This window comes from Dermacentor albipictus, chromosome 1 (assembly GCF_038994185.2).
Source record: "Dermacentor albipictus isolate Rhodes 1998 colony chromosome 1, USDA_Dalb.pri_finalv2, whole genome shotgun sequence".
NCBI lineage: Eukaryota > Metazoa > Arthropoda > Arachnida > Ixodida > Ixodidae > Dermacentor > Dermacentor albipictus.
Genome location: NC_091821.1, coordinates 164676868 through 164699036, shown reverse-complemented (window position 1 = coordinate 164699036; position 22169 = coordinate 164676868). Strand labels below are relative to the sequence as shown.

At 45.4% G+C, this 22169-nt stretch overlaps 1 protein-coding gene and 1 pseudogene across 2 annotated transcripts in view; one reads left to right on the top strand and one right to left on the bottom strand.

The window, feature by feature from the left end:
* LOC135911392 (MAM and LDL-receptor class A domain-containing protein 1-like) overlaps positions 1–22169 on the top strand; it is a 265122-nt gene that overhangs the window by 5663 nt on the left and 237290 nt on the right. Inside the window, exon 1 of one of the 2 annotated variants that reach the window (XM_070528725.1) lies at positions 11907–12035. The exons of the other annotated variant lie outside the window; for it this stretch is intronic. The gene's annotated coding sequence lies outside the window, so the exon portion shown is untranslated. Of the gene's footprint in view, positions 1–11906; positions 12036–22169 lie in introns of those variants that run through there. 2 annotated transcript variants of the gene reach the window in all.
* Positions 14930–15102, bottom strand: LOC135911728 (U2 spliceosomal RNA; annotated as a pseudogene).

Here is a 22169-nt window from a genome sequence, read left to right as displayed (position 1 = left end):
TCGTTGATAAATCTAGTGATCCAGTTCCAAACCAGCTCTCTGCTTCATTATTTTACAAAACTTTCACTCACTCTTTCTCGGACTCTAACATTATTCATTATCCGTACACACACGATTTTAACTATTTTCCTATGGATCCCATTACGCTTGAAATTGCCGGTATAGTGGCTATTAACTAAATTGAAACGGTCGTCCTCGTGTGGTATTGACACAATTAACTTTAAATTTCTTCAGAATGCCAAATGATATGGTTCTATCATATTAGGTTGCATTTTTACTAAATTGATTCAGGATAACTATCTGCAATTATGAAAAATCGTTCCAGCGCACAATTGAACACGGACGGGAAGAGAACACAAACGCCGGTGTTTGTGTTGTCTTCTCTTCTCCTTCGTGTTCAATTGTGCGCTGGAACGATGTTTCGTAATGCTAATCACAACCCAACTAGCCCAGCTGTCCATATTTAACTATCTGCAAAAAGACTGGAAAACAGCAAAGGTAATTCCTCTTCATAAGTCTGGCGACAGGCATAACCCCCGTAACTATTGCCCTATTTCTCTTACGTCCGTTCCTTGTAAAGTAATGGATCATATTATTTACGCCCATCTTGTTACTTTCTTGGACTCAAATAACTTCTTCCACAGCTGCCAACATGACTTTCGTAAGTTATTTTCATGCGAAACGCAACTACTCATATTCACTAACGATTTACGTGTGTGGGGTCTGATATGGGATATCTCACACCGTACTCTTGGGACAAAGGAACGACAACACAGTAGTGCAAACAATCACAAGGGCATTTATTGCACCTTTCATACATCAATGCCTGCTAGCCGAGTTGCTATCCACAAAACATGCCGATGGGCGCGCGACAAATCTAGAAGTCCGACTCACCGCGTCCTCGCAAGCGAATATGTTCGCTCCATGCTGGATCCCAACGCCTGGTCGTTCGCGTGTATAGTCACGCGAATCGTGGCACGTTCGAAGGCGGCCACGCGAGACGGTCTCGCCGAAGCAGCGGTCGGCGCGCACGCGGGAGACGTCCCCCGCCGTGCCCCGCCGGGAAAAAGGGCCGCTCCACGTGCGGGACGGCACGTCCGTCCCGCTGGCTGCCTGGAACCCAAGAGAGCAAGCGCCTTCCTTTCGGCGCCCAAGTAACCTCGCGGCGTTAGCCGCGCAACGCTCGCGCCATCTCTCGGACTGCGCCTGTACATTCCGACCGCCGCACGTGCGGCGAAGCCGCATTACAGGAGACGCGCTATGCGGGAAAAACATCAGGGGAGGCGCGAGGGTCGCGCATCCCCACACGTGTTGCCCTTGACACAGGTGTGGCAATTGACTAAAGTTAAGAGGAGCTAAGCTTCCTCTTCCTAAAGTTAACAGGAGCTAAAGCTTCCTCTTAACTTTTTCTCAGTGAAATTAGGAAGACAAAAACAAAAAGCGCTGCTCAGCACAGCTGCACTGCATAATGAGAAAGAATAAAAGAAAGTATAGCAAAGAAAATAGTAAATAAACATCAGATGAAACAAGCATGGTCAGCTTAAAAATTAAAAAAAAGAATAACGTAAAACACCTGAACTAAAAGAGTTCTCACTGGATATCCTGATATTATTTACAAAAGCAGCAGCAATAAGCAGGAACTCAAAAACAAAAGGCTCGGTCGTAACTTGGCAGAAGCTGATACGAACAGCCATGAAACGAAACAACATCTTGGCCTCAAGCTGCCGATAGAATGGATTGCTTGGTCGTTTAAGTCCCGGAGGCTAGAATCACTAGAGAGCATGCATGGGCGTTTGGAAGTTAAGGAGGGGGTGTCAAAATATAGACGCTCTTCAAGCGCACATTTGTTCGTGGTGGTCTAGGTTATGTTGACAGAGGTCTACTTGACAGTCAAACCCTGGAAACCGTGCGCAACCAACTGGGACTGCTGGAACTCCCTTCGCCCGTCTTCTCCTGAAAAAGCGTAGAATGGCAAAGCAATCATTCATTCAGTAACACACAACGTATTTACAGGCATTACAGTGGGAAAGTAGTACATAAGGGCAGCACATAGCATCAAGTGTATCTGTGCACCATGCCGAAGGGACAGTAGGTGCGAGAAAAGTATGAACTATAACAAAAAATCAGCAAAATAAACAGTAAGCAAGCAAGAATGTAAGCGCACTTCATTTATTGTTAAACACACATCAGCATAGTAGAAATTTTTTTTTATGTTTTTAAGGACCAACGGTGGACAACCAAGGACGAGAGAAAGAAGAAACAAACACAAGTGCTACTTTCAACTTTCTTCTTTCAACTACTGTTGCTTGTTAAGCAAGCAATCATTATTAGGTGCTCGGTCCTCATAAAAACGAGCTGACCATCACTTACCAAATGAGAATAGTGCTTCTTTGGCTTGTTGTCGCACTTTGGCCACTTCATCAGCATTCGAGAGGTGCACCAACTCCTCCATGTACTCCTGAGCCTGCAAAGGAGCCAATAATTTTAGTCAAGATTAGCAAGAGCATAACTTATTTGTCCAGCTACCTGTTGTGATTACTGCTCTACTGCGTTCAGGCATTCCCCAGGGTTCTGTTCTAGGCCCACTACTTTTTAAAATTTATATAAACGATTTACATAATTATATAAATCCCCCCATTTCTTTTTTTGCTGACGATTGTGTTATATACCGGAAAGTTATTAATGATGCCGACATCGAATCTTTTCAAACATACCTTAATAATATTACGCATTGGTGTGAGCTCTGGAAAATGGAACTTAACATTTCTAAATGTAATACAATGAGAGTTTCCCGTAATCATGCACCTTTTCCTAACTGCTCGCATTCTTTGAACGCCGTCCCGCTTGAATTTGTTAGAACTTATCTTGGTGTACACATTACTAACTCTTTGTCATGGGCTGATCACATTGATTATATAAAATCAAAATCCAATCGTATGCTCGGTTGCGTAAAACGCAATTTTTTCCTTGCACCATCATCCTTAAATAAGCAGCTATATATCACTTACGTCCGTCCTGTGCTGAAATACGCTTCTTTGGCGCGTGTATGAGTGCATAGTGCAATGACCTGTGTGTCACCATATCATTCCGTGTACCTTATGTCAACATGCCATTATCTTTCATTAATTTCCTTTTGTTTCTGATTTTGTTTTATGTAAAGTGCTCTTTATCAAATTTGTAAGTGTTCTTTCTATGTATCTCCCCTCTACAATGCTATAAAGCCTTGAGGGTACAAGAAATAAATAAATAAATCTAGCTCTGCTTTTATTTCAAATGGGCACATTCACAGCTCCCATGACAATATTTAGCAAAAGAAAAGAGAAAAGTAAAAAAAAGGAAAGGCAGAAAAAAAAAGCTATCTGCATGTGTGAGCACTTATAGTGCCATAACAGAGAATAGCTACATTACTACTCCCAAGTAAGAATGCGCAAGCGATCAAGAAACAACGCTCAATTGGTGAGATATTTCGTTCCATGCGGGACATGGCCAATGCAAGGCCAATTATCACGCAATATTCGAATTTCAGGAACCAATATTTCATTACATGCCATAGGATGTACAGTGCTGTTCCTCGAAAAAAAATGCGCGCATGCAAGTGGCCTCCCCTCTTTCTTTATTATAATTTAATTTACAAATGACTCGCAGTCAATCGGTGGACGCGAGCATTGCAGTCTCGTCTGCATTTGGGTAATGAATATCGCAGAGTAAATGGAAAGATATGTAAGTGTTCAGCTTATTTTGTGTTTCAAAAGCGTACTGTGTTGATAATATTGTTTGGTGCAAAATAGGAGGGCGTAATTATGCTCTGCTTAGAGTTCTCGTCGCTCTTACTGCTGTCAGGATTGAGGGCTCAATCCCATCTCTCGTGATCCGTCGTCAAGATTGGAGTCTGGCATGAATTCGAAGGTAACTGGCCCATGCCGTCGTCCAACTTATCCACGCTGAGGACGTTGATGAAGGGAAGAACTGCTTCTCATCGAGAACGAGGAATATGGGTTTATTTACAGTATTTATATCAGTCTAACATGACTGCTTGAGAAAAGTGCATCAGTCTAACATGACTGCTTAAGAAAAAGAGTGTCAGTCCAACATGACTGCTTAAGAAACAAGCGTCTCGAGCATTCGCACCACAGCAGTTTTTAAACACTCGGTCCTCCCGCGATACAAGGTGACGCGAACGTTCGTTTACTCATTGTAAACTCGCCGCCGCCCCGCAGGATAGTTTACACACACAAAGGCACCCACGGGCGAATGTCCGGAACCGACGTCAGAGGGGAGCCGTTCTGGGTAGCTCGTTGTCCTGCGTCCCGGTCAGCGCATGGGAAGCAACAAAAAAAAAAAACGGCTTTCCCGCGTCAGCTCGCGCACGCGTAGCAGATCAGGTCCGCGCTGGGGAGTTTGGGCACAATAGTTCGCCCGCCGAACTCATTCCGTCACAACGGCGATGAGGCTAGAGGATGGCGGCGGTTTCAGCACAAAGCCCGCTTCATCAAACGCATCCTAGCTGAAGCGACGGAGAGTGGGGGATGCGCGTCTTGTTCCCCGACACAAAGTCGTTTTAGTCACGCTGTGGCTAGAAGTTCGCGGCGATGCTCCCGAGATGTTGCTTTCCCCAGTCGTAACTGGGTGGCAATCTTGCATTGCAGCTCGCCATTCTTAACACTGCGCACAAGATAATGCGTGACGAATGCGGCAAGTTGGGCAGGTTGATAAAGTTGCATGGTGACAGATAAACAGCGCACGCTGATAAATACTCAGTCTACGTCTTTATTGCGTGCTGTTTACCCATCACCATGTAGCTAATGCATTCAAACAGCATCCACAAAAATAAGCGCGCATGCTGACTCATACGGAACTTACGCGAGAATAATGAATCTTTGCAGGAGAGTGGGTAACCGGGCCAGTTGGTATAGATTCGTGGTTATTTGAAAGCACAAACACACACAAAGAGGAACGAGACAGAACGAGCGCTCGTTGTGTCTCGTTCTTCTTCATTGCGTATATTTGCGCTTCCAAAGAACCTATAATGAATCCTTGTCTGACATGCAATTTATTCCAATAATTGTCTATATGATGGTGCGAATTCCTTTTTATGCTGTCTTCTCTTGCAACATGGGTCCACAGAGAAGAAAGCTGCCTCTGCGTGCTCGTTTGGATAAAAAGAACCGGGTCCGTATTCACAAAAACATTCATATGCTAGAAGTGTTCATAAAAGCAGACGCCGGCCACTCGTTCGTGATGCTGGATTAGCGAAGGCAGCCAGAAACAGCACCTACGAATGAAAAGCGTCATGAATTGGGTTCCCAGTACACTTTCAATTTCTCTGTGAATGAATTGATAGCATGCGCATTCGATACGTCATAAAGGTACCCTACCGGGGGGGGGGGGGGAATAATTTTCAAATTTGTTTATCCTTACTTACCCGCGGCAGTGTTGACTGCAAAACGCCAGATTTCGTGGTACTGCCTTTTGTCACTTCGACACGATTAAGTTTTGAGAGCGCAGCTCCTAAGCGCCCGTTCGTGTGGCGAGCGTCGGCGATGCCGGCGTGTACCCGAGCGAAAGAGGACAACGAAAGATGACAGCGAACGCGGCGCGCTGGGGGGAGTGGGGGGGGGGGGCTGAAAAAATAAAGTCGCAGTTTCGCCCGAAAGGCGAAGCATCAATTGCGATAGCAAATTAGTAGACAACTATACGAAGCAGTTAAGTAGTTAAGTAATGATGGTGGTTTTATCGGCCATATAAACTTGTAAACATTCGGTTACTAACTAAACTATTACAAGCGTGGTGTCATGCATACACAAGTAAAAATCAACACATCTCGCTCTGTGGCTGCGGAAACTCGCTGTCAATACGCTGGAGTGAAGAAGCGCGGCAGCAGCAGCGAGCCAGTTGACCTTCGTGCTGTCTCTCGCTGCAACGTGAACTAAACATCGAAAGCACAGCGCATACGAAGCTACCGGCACTCCGCGCACTTTGTCCACATCGCGGATCGCCTTGAAGATGAGGCCTGCACGGGCACGCACTTGTCCACGTCGCAGATCGCTTGCAACATACTGTGGCCGCGCGACCGCGCCGTCAGCAGCCGCCCCCACCCGTCTCTCGCCTCCCCCTCGTGCCTCTCGTACGCGAAATTGAGCCGCTATCGTGGGCTGACCGTAGCAAGCTTTCACTGGCACATTTAGCGTGCGGTGCGCGGTGACGATGTTATCGTGTTTGGGCTTTATATGGAACATCGCGGCGACAGCAGAAATGTGCTTGGAGTGCCTATATAATTCATCGCAATAAAAGCGGTGAGAGAGATGAGGCGCAAGGAGGAAAGCGGAGAGGATGGTTAAGCGGAACCATCAGGCGGAAAACGGAGGAGGGTATGGCGAAAGCGTGAGAAGAAAAGCGTAGTGGCGACGGCGGCTACGAGATGACGCCAGAGTAGCGTGCGCAGTCTGCGAGGTTTGTCGGCGGCGGCTTCTTTCAGTCGCGTCCACGCGTCACCCACGCGCTGGCGCCACGCGCTGGCTCTCGTGATCTCCAGATTAGCAAGGCAGTGGCGCCACACTTCGCTCCGTTTGCAACGTGCCGCACGATACCGATTATCTACGCCAGCCGATATACCGCGAAATGAAAACACGTGTAGAGCTGCGCTCAAATTTCGCATTACGGAGTATTGTAATCGTCGGCGAATTTTTGGATAACGTTATTTTTCAGAGTCAGTGCAAGCGCTTGTAAGCGCTTTTCACTCGTAGTTAGGCAATCGTCTGCATGACTGAATTTTGTACGTGTTTGTCATTGTGTTTTTTTTAAATGCTTGTTGGGCAGATACACTATCATAGCCTATAACAACCTTTGAAAGCGTTTCTACTGCTATTCTACCGAAGTTCGCAGAAAGAAAGGTTCAGTTTAGCTGAAGTGTCTTTCAGGCTATGTGTAGCAACGATGTTTCGAACCATCATTCTGCTTGTCTTGCAAATATTGCGAAACAAGATTCGTTTGAATCGCCAAATTTGTCTTCACCAATGAAAATATCAGCGTTTTTGTGGAGGGAGCATTATTCGTCATAAATATGAAGACGAACACTGCCTTCTACGTATACCCGCCGTGGTTGCTTAGTGGTTATGGTGTTGGGCTGCTAAGCACGGAGGTCGCGGATCAAATCCCGGCCAAGGCAGTCGCATTTAAATGGTCGCAAAATTGGGAAAATACCAGTTTACTTAGATTTCGGTGTGCCTTAAAGAACCCCAGGTGGTCTAAATTATTCCGGAGTTCCCCGCTACGGCGTGCCTCATCATCAGATCATGGTTTTGGCATGTAAACCCCTTAATGTAAGTTCTTATAGGCACCACCGAAGGAGTGATACCTAAAATTTTTTTGCGCGCAGATGTACGCATTGTTACAAGAAGCTCACGCACGCACCCACAGACACACACGCACAAACCTTCATTCAGTGGTGTCATTAAGGGGTCGGAGAAATTCGCTTTTCCCAGTTGCTTCCGCTAGATTAATGTTGTCGTGCTGCAGTTGCTCCTTATGTTCGTTTGCGCACACGGGCTAAATTGGCTGGAGCTTGGATGAAATTTGGTGGCGGTAGTGGAATGTATAAATAAGATATAGTGCTACCTACCGCGTTAAGTCCCGCTCCGTTAGCTTCGCACTGCTTTCTAGCATAAATTAGTTACAGCTTTGTCCTTCCAATTGATCTACGTCACACCCGATAGCTCGGCCCTCGATTTAGCGCATGATATGTTCTGGTAACCATTTAATGCACGGCTGTTCCCCTTGGCGAAGTGTACAAACCATGTCTGACTGATCGCACCACCTCTAGTTGACAGGTGCGTTTGCTGTAGCTAATAGGAAGCATAACATTCCTGATTTGTTAGCGACTGGGTCTGAAAAGGCTTATTCGATGCCTGTGGCAGATAGACGCGCCAGTAAGCAGCTGAATATGTCCCCGCGCGTACATGGCTCGTGGTTTTCGGGTGAGCATGGCGACCCGCTCCGCCATTTTCCCTTCCATTATCGTTTAAGTGCTGTTCAAGCATGTTAAAATGTCTAGTGTACCTAGTCGCTTTCACGGTCGCCTGCTTACGTGCGGTTCAGAACCACGATATTATAACATTTGTAAATCTTTTCGTCCTTTTTTTTCTCTCCCGCGCCTCTCGACGCGGTCAGAGACAGTGGAATGTATAAATAACATATAGTGCTACCTACCGCGTTAAGTCCCGCTCCGTTAGCTTTGCACTGCTTTCTACCATAAATCAGTTGCAGCTTTGACCTTCCAATTGCTCTAAGTCACACCCGATGGCTCGGCCCTCGATGTAGCTCATGATACGTTCTGGTAATCATTTAATGCACGGCTGTTCCCCTTCGCGAAGTGTACAAACCATGTCTCACTGATCGCACCACCTCTAGTTGACAGACGCGTCTGCTATAGCTAATACGAGGCATAGCATTCCTGATTCGTTAGCGACTAAGTCTGAAAAGGCTTCTTTCCGTCTATCTCGGATAATTCTAGTGAGTTTTTAGGCATGTAGTATCCTCTGGGCTGGTCTTCTGTGCCTTAAGGTGGCCTCACTGCCTATAGGGTTATCTGAGTGAGCTGTATCGGATGCTCGGTTGCTGTCGGCATGTCTGCCCAACGCAAAAGACGAGGACAGAAGAAAGAACACAACGAAGGCGCTGACTTCAACTAAGCTTTATATGCGCAACCGCCAGAAGCATATACTTTAGACATGAGCAAAAAAGTAATAAAACATTTGTATTGTGTCACATCTCATGAACCACTATCGCATCACAGCCAGATGCTCGATTTCGTTTTTGGTGAGGGCAATAGATGGCATGCTGACGCAAAGTTCACCCACCCGCTGTATCTTGTCAGCTTCTGTGATTTCACAGGTATATTAAGCTGTTCACGGTGTTTGGAGATTATGACGCATTTTTCAAATTCAGGCACACGAGGGCAGTCTCTGCAGTGAATGGCAAGATGGCCTTGCACTGCTGTGCGAACATTGTAAAAATGCTCCTTCAACCGCTCATTTACACATCTGCCCGTTTCGCCGACGTACTTCTTTCCGCAAGTCAGAGGAATCATATAAACCACACCGTTTAGGTCCTTGGCCTAATGCAAACAGCACAGCCCGGATAACTGCCGCTATAGCCTTTCTACAAGCCACTGGGCTGGACGCACGTCTCTCAGCTCGATTTACTTTAATATCTTCTTTTGCTACCGAAACTAACAAAAGTTCGGGATACCCAGCACATGTCAGGTGGCCGGCCTGCGCAAGGAGGTTGCGCGTTGAAGAGTAACAGCAATACTTATTTAGGGCATTTGTGAAGCAAAGATTTACAATGCCCCGTTTAACCAGCTTGGAATGGGCCGACAGATAAGACAAAAGTGCCTTGTTTCTTCGGGGCTCATCAAGCACAGGAGATCTCTAGTAACACTAAGACGCAAATCGAGAAACCTTAACGAGGCATCTACCGGTAGTTCATACGTCAGGACAAATGGCGATAAACACTCGTTGAATTGGCAAAGTACATCTGAAACAGCAGGCTCAAAACCTTGACCTTCACAAGCAAAAAGCAACAAAAAGTAATTCAGAAATCGGAAAAATTTTACAACCATTCTGCTATCAAAGCGGCTAGCAAGAAATCGGTCATTGTAAGCAAGAAAAATGTCACCTAATATTGGTGCTATGCATGAACCAACGCACACACCGATTTTTCGAAAGTAAATGTGTTAATTTCATGAGGCAAACGTTGATCTTAAGTAGAATCGAAGTAGCTCAAAGAGGTCGCTCACTGAAACAGCAGAAGCATTCTGGAACGCAAATGAATCATACTGGTCAACTCAGTCAACACACTCTAGCAGCGTATCATGTGGTAAAAAGTAGTACAGGTCTTTGATGTCAATGGAGCAGGCGTTGAGGCCCTTGTTGTTACTTGAAATATATACTATGATGTCATTAGTCTTTCACCTGAAAAGGGTAGTCACTTCTTATCAGGTAAAGTTTCTCCTCTAAACACAAAGCAAACCATTTCAGCCAAGTCCCCTTTTTAGAGATGACTCGTAGCGGCCAGTCAACCTTGCGGGTTTTGACAGTGAAAAAGAAATCCAAGCTAGGCTTCTTGCTTCTGTCAATAGAACTCAGTGCGTTCTTTCGCTTTCGTTCTTACTTTTAAAAGCAATATGTCGTCTCGGTAGTTGAATATAAAATTAATAGCCTCATAGGCCATTGAGACAAACACGTTATTTGGTAAAACAGTAAAACCTCCTTCCTTGATAGCGGTTAGCAACGAAAAAGAATGCTTTCTAAAAAACGCTACGACCCTGTTGATAGGCAAGTTTTTGCGTTGGGTATTAGACAGCGACAAAACATGTACGCCTTCAGAAACACAACGTTCAGTCTCAGCCTCAGGGGTTTGCTTAACTACTTGTCCAGCAAGAGGGAGCAGTTCCGGTGGTGACATCTGAGGTTCCATAGCCAACATGGGACCCAAGCTTAACACCCATTGCACTCCTTCCGGAATAGGCGTATCACATGCTGTGTGGACTGGGTTGCTTGGCGTAGGTAACTTCTTGGGAGTGATGGCTCGAAGCTGGATAAGTAGGTGCTCATTCAGTTGTTCGGCCCGTGATGACTCGAAGTTCGAGCCACTTTTTGAGAGGCCATAACGTTGTGAACTTGTACATACGCACCTCCTCGTCATATCATCATCACCATTCCTCAACCCTTTTCCTCCTCGCCCTTTTCCCCCCATGTAGAGTAGAAAGCTGGAGCAAGTTATAGCTCAAGCCGACCTCTCTGCCATTCTGTAAATAAATGTATATATCTCTCTACAAACATACTTAGAAAGCCCCTGGAAATTGCGTGAAGTATCCTAAGAATGCTAAAGCATAAAAGATTATGTGACTTGCTCCATACAATGGACAACAACATGCATTTGGGTGCGTCCTCCTACATTGCTTTAGTATATTTTTAAACCTTGACTAAAGTTAGCTGGGACACCCTGCATATTAAAGTACAGAACAGACAGCTATTGATATGTCTATCGCGGCACCAACTCGCCGATATTTTTCTCGCAAATGTTTAGTTTGCCCTCCTTTCCTTTCTCTCGACTCCAATCCAATAAGGCAAACGTCACCAAATGGTCGTGTCTTTTTTGCTTCGACCCGCCGCTGTAGCCCAATAGCTGTGGCGTTGCGCTTCTGAGCACGAGGTCGCAGGTGCAATTTCGGCTGAGGCTGCTGCATTTTGATGAGGGCTAAAGGTAAAACACTCATGTACCTCGATTTAGGTGCACCCAGGGGCGTGATCGGGCATCGTTGTTCGGAGCGCGCATTCGGTTGCGCCATGAGCGATTGGCTTAGGCCACGCCGACTTCATTAGCTGCGCGAAGTCGGCGCGGCCAAAGCCAATCGCGCGCGGCGCAACCGAACGCGCGCTCCAAACAACGATCCCCGATCGCGTCCCTGGTGGTCATATTAATCCGTAGTCCCCCTCTACGATGTGCATCATAATCAGATCGTGGTCTTGGCACGTAAAACCCCAGAATTTATCTTATTTAGTTTTTAACAGCGGAGCTGTTCTATATTGAGCCTTCGCTGTCCGTTGTCCGGTGTCACGCGGGCGGCCAGGTTCCGGAGCTCACCGCCAGAGGGCGCGCCGAGGGAGTGGACCAATCAGAGTGTGCGCCGGGGGAGGGGCAAGAGAGTGGTATAGGAGCCGGTGTTTCGCAGGCGCGCGCCCTTTCGCCCCATGGATTCCGTTCGGGGCGAGCGGCAGCGCCGACGTCGCGCAAATTCCGAGCTTCGAGAACGAGAAGCGCAAGCAAAGAGCCAGCGGAGGGAAGCCAACTCCCCCCCCCCCTTTCAAGAGAAGGCAACCCAAGCCAAGCGCCAGGAGAGGCATGCTAACCCGCAACGTCGAGAGTAGGAGGCTGAGCAGAGACGTCGACCCATGGAGATTCCTCCCACGGAGGGTGCCGATGGACCGTTCAAGAGAGAATTCCTCGACCGTGAGTGCGGCCACAGCTGCAAGGTGTGTGATAGACTGTGGTTTGATCACAACCTCACGCAGCTGAGGAATGTGCACAATCCGGAACCGAAGCTCGAATCTAGCAAAACGACGACAATGAGATAAAAGACTTTCATAAAAATCTCGCTTAACACTAGTTCAAATTTGAGACAATGACCACTAGCTTCGCTGTTTTGACAGCTTTACGTGCGTGGAACTGACCTTACTTCTTTTTTCTCCACGGCTCCTCGCTCACCTGGGGTATGCCTCAAATTCAATCTAAAAATTCATCTCGAGACGTCAAGAAGCTTGCGTAGCTCACGTTCATAGAGCCGGAACGTGATTATGAACCGTCTCTTCGGCACCCATCCCAAGCAAATCTTACCATCCTCGTTATCCGAAATGGGGCCACCCGATTCGTTGCACCAAAGGCTACCCAGTGTCACAACTGCTAAAGAGAGCGTGATTACACACATCACTGGCCTGATATCTATTTTATGCATTCCTACTGCACCATCAACTTTCAAGTCGTACCTAGTGAAAACCAAGTTTGCGAACTTCTGCTTGTGCAAGTCACAACCAGCTTCTGATGCGCATTTCTGGTCTGACATTCGCACTGACATATTCTTTCTGTTCCTACCTAACAGCTTTAGGGAATTTCCTTTCTGATAACATTGTCATACGAAGGGGCTGTAGCGATGAACAAAAGGTCACTACGCTGAGCCTATCATACCCGTTTTCTGTCAGTCGCTGATAACCTATAGCATATTATATTCTTTGTTATTGCGTTGGAAGCTACCTTATCCACAGAGCCCGGTTCTCCAAACTATGTAATGATAGCTTAATAACATCGTTATCTTCATTTTTCGTTCTCACCGCACCAGTAAATAGCAAATCGTTACCTGATTTTTTAAAAGAATAATGTACTCCGTCCTCTCGTATGGAGTTTTCTCGGTACTTCAAGTAAAATAAATATTGCTGACGCCTAAATGGCTGATTGTGGTTTAAACTTAGCGGGCTTCTTTAGTATTGGTATATGTCGGTTCAAAACAAGTGCGTACCATCAGCTTGAAATCGAATGTGATAGAGAAAAAAAAAACAGAACGCATGTTTGTGGCTTCAGGCTCATCTGCTTTTGTGAAAACAACAGAATTTAGGCTCCAACACGCGGACGTGTAACATGCCAAATGCGCAGCGATTGGATATCGGACTCTAAGATAATTATGCGTATTTGGTGTTCTGCTCTGTTTTCTTGTTTGTGTCCAACTTGGGCTGACGCTGATGCTGACGCTGATGATGTGTTTGGGGAGACAGAAAAAAGCCAAACAACCACTGATTGACGCTGATCCGGCTTCCCATACCATCAGACAAAGATATGGCTTCTGTTATAATTCTAAACTCAAATACAACATGCATGAAAATACAAGGGCCAATTACAGGTAGCACAAGCAACATAACACCAAAGCATACACTAGAATGATATGGCGATATACTATAAAAATATCACGTAATGTCAACCCCAGAAATGAAAGGAACCACCTATTGTCTGGAGCGAGGTTGTGGCACCGATGCAAAGACTGCGTCTTAAAATGATATAAATAAGTGAGGTTTTATACACACACCTCTTTAAATCGGCATAGAAATTATTTGCGAAGATAAAAATGCTATTGTATGATTTGACAAACAGCGGTGAAACATCGCAGTTAAAGAACTTAACATGCCACGTGACCTCACATAAATACATATGCAATAGTCCCTGTGTTGCTGCCATGTACGCTCTCATCATCATCATCTATTTATGTACACTGCAGGATGAAGGCCTCCCCCAGCGATCGCCTATTGCCCCTGCTTGCTCTAGCTGATTTCGACTCGCCCCTGCAAATTTCCTAATTTCATCACCCCACCTAAATTTATGCCGTTCTCAACTGCAATTCCCTTGGCACCCATTCTGTAACTCTAATGGTCCACCGGTTATCTGCCCTACGTATTACATGGCCTGCCCAGTTCCATTTTAAATGCGGAAGCATTTCTATGTCTACCCAACGAGGAAACCCGTCCGTGTGTCACGTAAGACGATCGCTTTCAAGACAGGGCCCAAAGGGAGCGAATTCACTTTCGTGCTGCCTCACACTTCAAAGCGAACTAAGCGGCAAGAACACAGCGCATACGAAGCTATCAGCACTCAGCTCACTGTGTCCCCACCGCAGATCACTTTCAAGATAAATGGCCCGCGCGTCTCGCTTCAACGCGAATTAAGCGGCGAGAACACAAGCCTGCGCGGCCGCGCCATACGCAGCCGCCCCCAGAGTACGGTTGATCACTGTTGATAAGGGTTCGACGCGGATGGATGAGGCGCTAAAGAGCGATAACGACTTATAATGATAGGAACGTCATAATCGCATCTGGCGCCGTCACCTGAAGTAGTTTGCTTGCGTCATCAATTCACCTTGAGCCGCCGCCGGCAGCAGTTTGTGTCGCCGCAGCGCTGTCGTTTTTACTGGTGGGATCAAGTTTCATAACATTTATAATGACTCCGGGCTACGTGGAGATGAGCAAGTGGCACAATGCTTACGCATACTTAAAAAAACTTCCGGAGGTGTTTCTGCGTGAATTTTTGTAGAACAACTACTTTAGATTTAGTGGTTTTAGTTTCTGAGGGAGACGGGTCGGTAATAATCTACAGACTAAATACGCGCTTCAAGTAATAAGTGCGCAATAAAACGTGGACAAAAGGAGGACAAAGAAACAACAGAGACGAGCGTATAGCTCCAACTTTATTGAAAAAAAAAGCACACCATGCATATTTAAAGGACGTAGCTATCACAGAAAACCGTTTTACAGCGAAGCTGTATATGGCTAGGTTCTGGAAAAAAAAAATGCGTGCGTATATCGAGCCGTATAGAGCGAGTATTTCTGCCCATACGTGGTCAGATGCCGAAGATAGCGCAACACCGGGCCGACCCACGGCGGAGGTGAAACAGGCTTCAAGCACTCCGCCAACTTGCAAAAATAAGTTTAATACCTGAGGTGCAAATACAACCCGTATCAGATATTAAGCTGATAAGAACAGCTACTACACTTTGCCATGTCTACGTTCGCACCGCCCTCTCTTGTCGGCGTTCTAAGTGCTTGCGTATCTCCTTTCCTTTCTTACCGCTCTCCCGTGGTGGCGGTCCCGTAAGCGTGCTGCCCGCCAGGACCGCGAGGCGGAAAGAAATGCGAACCGGCCATGTGGCCCCGGTTTCGCACACTTGGAACGTTTCATCGGAGCAATGGCAGGTTTCGGAGGGAGTTTGTGGGGAACTACTTTTGTGTGGCCTGTGTTGTGTGGGACCGCTTGTGGTTTTCGAGTGACCTCACAACCTTTACTGCACCGCGGGACGTCGACCAACGCACGATTGCTTTGGCTACGGTGAAGCAGTGTGGGCGCTCGGAGTGTGGTGAGATGCGTGTTTGCTCTACGGGCCGGGATCCGTTAGTAAAAGGTGTCGTGCTGTGTTCTGCAACGATACATGGGCATGTATGTATACCCCTTGGTGCCTCATCATCTTCCGAGGCTCAACGTCGCGGAGGAGCGACTAGTCACACATTCACAGAGTGGATTGGCACTGATTTTTTTTTTGCCGTTCAGACGAGCGATTGCGTTTTATAACTACAAAAGACACAAGCCAAAATGAAAAGCAGTAATTATTGCACAGTGAAATACAACACACGGTGGACATAACAATAACAAATCAAATTTATTACCCACGTTTTATCCCCAAGCACGCGCACTACACGGGAACGAAAACAGAAGTTCAGTAGCACTGAAAAAGCCTGAGCTAAATAAAACCATAACGAAGAAAAATTAATTATACCAAACAAGCCAGAGGCCTAGTCAAGATACAACCACAAAGAATACGCAACAGGCAACAAGAAACAAGCCACGCAAGCAACCATTTCTGCTAGTAGGTATGTACATGGAGGAGGCAGTAGCTACATCAAAATCAAACAAAAATAAAGGAAAAGCTTGAAGGGGCAAAATGATCAATAACAAAATAAAGGCTAAAATAATTTTATTATTGAATATTGATAATCATGTAAAAATATAAACCGCCGCGGTGGCGTAGTGGCTATGGCGTTGCGCTACTAAGCCCGAGAGCGCGGGATCGAATCCCTACCGCGGCGACAGCATTGCGGTGGGGGACAAATGCAAAAACGCCCGTGCATTGGGTGCACGTTAAAGAGCCCCAAGTGGTCGAAATTAATTCAGAGACCCCCACATACGGCGTGCTTCATAATGAAATCGTGGCCTTGGCACATACTTCCGAATTTAATGTAAAAATATACAAGCCCCGCGAAGAGAAAGACAAGCGGGCTATCAATTGTCTCCTCAAAGGTACACCTCGCCCATCCGCTTGCAGTGTGTGGGCGAGGTGTACAGTGGGCAGAAAAAGAAGAAATATGGAAAAACAAAGAGCAAGGCACAACACATTACTCAGTCACACGCAATGTACGAGCACTATACGGACAAGAGTATAGTCCCGTGGTTGTCTAAACTCACCCTGCTAAGCAGAACCAAACACATCTGTCTAGGATCACTACACGAAACCATCTAAAGACTCTAGCTTCTTGGGGGACAAGCAAATCTTAGGCATGTGACACAGTTGTCATAATGCTTAGCTGTAAAATAGGCTTCTATGACCTCGCGACAACTCTGCAAGGTGAACGTGACGTCATGCATATTGACGGCGTCTTCTCGCGCCCACTTAAATATTTATCTTGAAGAATGGGGCTACATTGTATGTTAAAGGAGATAAAATCTGAAGTTAGGAAGTTTCAAGAACTTTTACGGAGCCACAGCGATACAATAAAAAAAAGAAAACTTAAAAAACCGGGACGTAACAATGACGTCCCGGTGCTGGTTTTTCTGCGCAAAATTAAAGAAAAAGGAAAAAAAGAAATTTTGCCTTCATTTTCTATTCTAATCATCAGCCTGTTACCGCGAAGTTAACAGAAATAGAGTTTTGAAGGAATACCTTATCCCGCGAGACTGATTTAGTATTTCTCTTTAGTGCGCCTTTAACCAAACATCCCGAACAACTTGTTGAATATTACGGTTGTCTTGTTTGTTTAATTCCACTTCCATGTGGGCGAAAGTACGTCGGCCAGAGATCGTTGTTCCAAGGAAAGGCAGGAAGAACATAACTACAATGCAGTAACGAAAAGAAAAAAAGAGAAAAAAAGTAACTAGTGTCTTGTTATCTGGAATTTCAATGCACGCAATGCGGCTGCATTCCTTAATTTTTCAATACTATACCCTTTGTCTCAGTAGTACTGTGCAGCAGGGCCAAGGCTGCGCGGCCTGCAAATGCTGATGCTTGCGTGGCCAACACAGGTCGGACAAATGCCTTTAGGTGCGCTTGCCTTCTTGATCGGTCGAGGTACCCGTAGCTTCCAGAGTGTTGTACGGAACAATTATGTGTTTTATCGTAGAAACGAAACCTACCGATAACGAATATAAAGAGAAGCCCACAAGATTCTGAATCACGGTGCTATATGCATTTGCAGTCATTCAGTTTCCCTGACAAAAAAAAAAAAAAAACAGAGGCAATGTAAATCTAACGAGAACAAAAGGAGTAAAAAAAAACACATAAAGGACGTGCGCTGTCGGTGTTTTTCCAGTACATTTGTTTCTGGGCTGCCGTTCTCAAAATTGGGACGAATAACTTTGTAAAGAATGAAAGACAAGGTATGAGCAACATTGGTGGTAGAAAAGTGGCTGGATATGCGTGGTTCGGAATTTGGTTCGAAATTCTTTTTGCCGAGGCGGTGTCCAACTACACAGGCTCCTTAACCCTATCGCGTTAATAACCTTCCACGTCTTGTGCGCATTATATATCTGCTCCGCATTCTGCGACGTTTGTTTTCTTTCAGGCTGGGGGTGCTGCAACAACCGAAGGTGTCTTAGCGGCGAAGGTGTAGAATTAAAGGAGTGGTGTGCGTAAGGCTGGTGACACGGCCGTGTGTCAGCCGGCATGTCAACGGCCGTGTGCACAGCACCCCTCTATTACCCGCTTCGCTGGAGGTCGTGGGCTATCGTGTCTCTGAAAGAGATAATAAAAGGAGCAGTAGAAAACAGTGCTCCTGTTTTCACAGATTTCACCTAAAGATTTGTACTAGCTGCATTAAACAGAGGAAAATATCAAAATGCCTCAGAATTAAGGTTAGGTGTGCCCTCGGCTTACTCACCAGGCCATTATTGAAGTGTAATGCTGTCTTAGAAAACGCATCGCTCTCTTGGATTGATATTCTCGGAGAACACTGCAAGAAACAGCTTACGATAATTACTAATCAGCTCGACAGCATAAATTTATCTAACCTGAAAAAAGAGAACTTGAACCATTCGTCGAAACCAGGGAGGAAAAATTACTGGATAAATACCAACACAAAGGTATTAAAGCTGCAAATCCATCCAAGAAAACTAATGTAACCCCTACAGCACATAGCTCCATCGATAGTGCTATAAGCGAGCATCCAGAACACTGCAGCAACGAAGTAGACATATCCCAGAGTCTATGCCCCAATGTAGTTGATCTCCTGCAATGTGGTCTAACGTTTTGTCTCATGAACAACGCAGTAAACGAATACGAACTCCCCAAAGATATAACAGAGTTTTCAAGACGCATGTGCCTCAAGGAGTTCTTTTTTGATAGGCCAGACATAGGAAAATAAGATAGAAACTGTTTTAGACCACCTAGCACGTGGACACCGAAAGCCGAACAGTGCCCAGACCTGGATTTATACATAAAGCTAATCTCAAAGGAAATTCGAGAGTCAGCGCGGCATTGCCAGAAATGCAAAAATTTGTGCCCCGCTCAGCACCAAATCCTTAAGGAACTCGCGGAAAGAAATGATATTGCAATAAAACCAGCAGGCAAAGGCGGCAGTATCGTAATCTGGCCTATAGAAAAGTACAAGAATGAGGCCTCCAAACAACTGAGCAACCACACCCATTACAGAAAACACGACTCTAACCCAACTTCAGACTACAGCAATACTGTGCAAAGCACAATAGCGGAGCTCCTGCCCAGGAAACTAATCACGCAATCTGAATATCGCTTCATGATACCAAAGAACAAAGAAGCACGGCACCTTTGTCTTCTTCCTAAAATACATAAGGTTCCCGTAGAAGAAATATATACAGCAGAAATCTCACGTCGGCCTGTAGTGTCTAATAACAACACACCTACAGAGTCACTATCTCAATTCTTAAATCACCACCTGTAAAACATCCCCACCCCCCTCCCATCTTTTGTTCAAGACACGCAGCACTTCCTTCGAATTATCGATGGCATCAACGCCAACCAAATCCTTTCGGACCGCGATATTGTAGTCACTTTGGATGTTTCTGCCATTTGCACTAACATACCCATGAGTGAAGGAATTGAAACCGTATCGAAATCTCTCGCAGTCAATCTCCAAGCGCACGCTCCTGAAGTGTACCTGCCACTCCTTAGGTTAGGTCTCACTCACAACTATTTAGAATTCAATTCTATTCCCCACCTTAAAACTTTCGGCACTAGCATGGGAACACCATTCGCTCCCACGTATGCGAACATTTTCATTGGACAGCTTGAGGCAGACCTGTTGAAATCTTACCCTTTAAAACCCCGCACCTATGTGCGTTACATTGACGACATATTTATTATATGGGAACATGGCACAAACGCGTTAACCGACTTAATTAGCCATTTGAATCGCTTTCACCCGAGTATTAAATTTACTGCCTACCACACACCTAGTCAAACCAATTTCCTCGACACGACGGTCTACATAAAAAACGAAATACTGAGAAGGACACTTTACCGGAAGCCTACAGATAACCAGCAATATTTAGACTACAACAGTTATCACACGCGACACTGCAAGCAAGGAATTTTTGTCGGAGAAGCGAAACCAATAAGGAGAATCTGCAGCGAAGACAACGATTATATCCACCACCTTAATGACCTTAAATCAACGCTAGTAGAAAGAAACTGTCTACAAGTTGCTCTCGACAGAGCTTATAATGTCGCGTCAAGATTGGAGAGACAGTCAAAATTACCTATAAGAAACAGCCTACACCAGAATCTGACATATTGTAAGCCTTTATAACAAAATAATATAATGCTTTCTCAAACATAAACAACCTCCCACGAAAGCACCACCCAATAGCGTATTTAATTGCGTATTTATTTTAATTTAAACGCATTTAATTGCCTAAACGCAAATATGAAGATGGAACTACTAGTAGTACATTTCCATGTTGCCACTGCATCGTGGATTTTCACGCAATCCCAAAGAACTCGAAACACAGTTTAAGGTTGCTTTCTACCATCCGTGACAACAGGGAGGTCTAGATCGAGTTAGCGTCAATTTTCATGTAAGCAGATGACAAGAATATGAGTAAACCACTTCTTTACAGCTACGCATGCACTGGGCATCAAACCCAGAATGAATGTTTTGAGTAATCGCTTGAGAGGGAATTCTGAAAAAAAAATAATGAGGCATGTTTAATATATTGTACAAGGGGTATTAGGAGCTTAACCGCAAATAGTTATACAATCGAAGTGAAAACTAGCTTTACTTGTGCAAGTTCGGATGCAATTTTTATGCTTGAAATGTTCCTTCTGTAAGAAACAATATATCGGTAAAACGCGACAATCAATGAACGTCGGATTAAACGGACATCGCGTGGACACAGCTAAATAGTTTCCCACAGCCGTTATCGAGCATTTCAACCAACAAGGTCATAACTTTGATGAGCTTAAACTCTACATCTTACAGTCGAAATTCCGCTCTGAACGAGAAAGAAAATACAGAGAATCATACTTCATCTATAAGTTCAAAACATTGCAACCAATAGGCATAAAGGTTTCAAAGGGAGCTGTAGAATCTATTCGCTATGCTAAATTTCAAGCTGTAGGCAACAACACTTAGTTTCGTTGCTTAGTTGTTGCTTTTTTTCTCCATTTCTCTCCTTTTTAGTTGTATTTATGTATTTGTTCCATTTCAGAAATTAAAAGAAACTTCAGGAGCACTGTTTTCTGCCGCTCTTTTAATTATCTATTTCAAAGATACGATAGCCTACGTACCCCAGCGAAGCAGATAATAGAGGGGTTGTGTGCACACGGCCTTTGACACGCCGGCTGACACACGGCCGTGTCACCGGCCTTATGCACACCACTCCTTGGTTCGCAATTCTACACCTTCGCCGCTAAGACACCTTCGGTCATTGCAGCACCCACCCGCCTTACCACCTCTTCCCTTTAGAAGAACCCTACCTATATATACTGTGCCGAGGAAAGCGTCTGTCGCCTTCAAAAAGATAAGTCCACCTGTCGAAACGTTGGCTCCCGCTTATACCTCGTTCTCGTTTTGCTCCTCGTTTTCAATTTCCATCTCCCGCGATCCTCGTGTTTTCTTTGCGCACCAATCCAAGTCACTCAACAGTGGTCGTGTATAGATTTAACTTTGGCCAAGAATCTGTCCAAGGTTGTAACTGAACTAATCAGCGTATACCGCAGTATAATGACAGAGCCATCATCATCATCATCATCTGTTATGTCCACTGCGGGACGAAGGCCCCTTCCTGGGATCTCCAATTACCCCAATCCTGCGCCAACCGATTCCAACCACCGCCTGCGAATTTCTTACTTTCATCACCCCCCCTAGTCTTCTGCCGTCCTCGACTGCGCTTTTCTTCTCTTGGCACCCATTCTGTAACCTTAATGGTCCACCGTTTATCTAATCTACGCATTACATGACCTGCCCACTCCATTTTTTTCTCTTAATGTCAATTCGAATATCGCTATCCCCGTTTGCTCTCTGAGCTACACCGCTCTCTTCCTGTCTCTTAACCTTATGCCTAACATTCTTCGTTCCATCTCTCTTCTCGCGGTCCTTAACTTGTTCGTAACTTCGTCAATCCGCAAGTTTCTGCCCCATATGTCAGCACCGGTAGAATGCATTGATTGTACACCTTTCTTTTTAATGATAATGGTAAGCTTCCAGTCAGGATCTGACAATGTCTGCCGAATGCGCTCCAACCGATTTTTATTCTTCTGTATATTTCCTTCTCATGATCAGGGCCCCTGGGAGTAATTGACCTAGGTAAACGTATTCCTTCACATACTC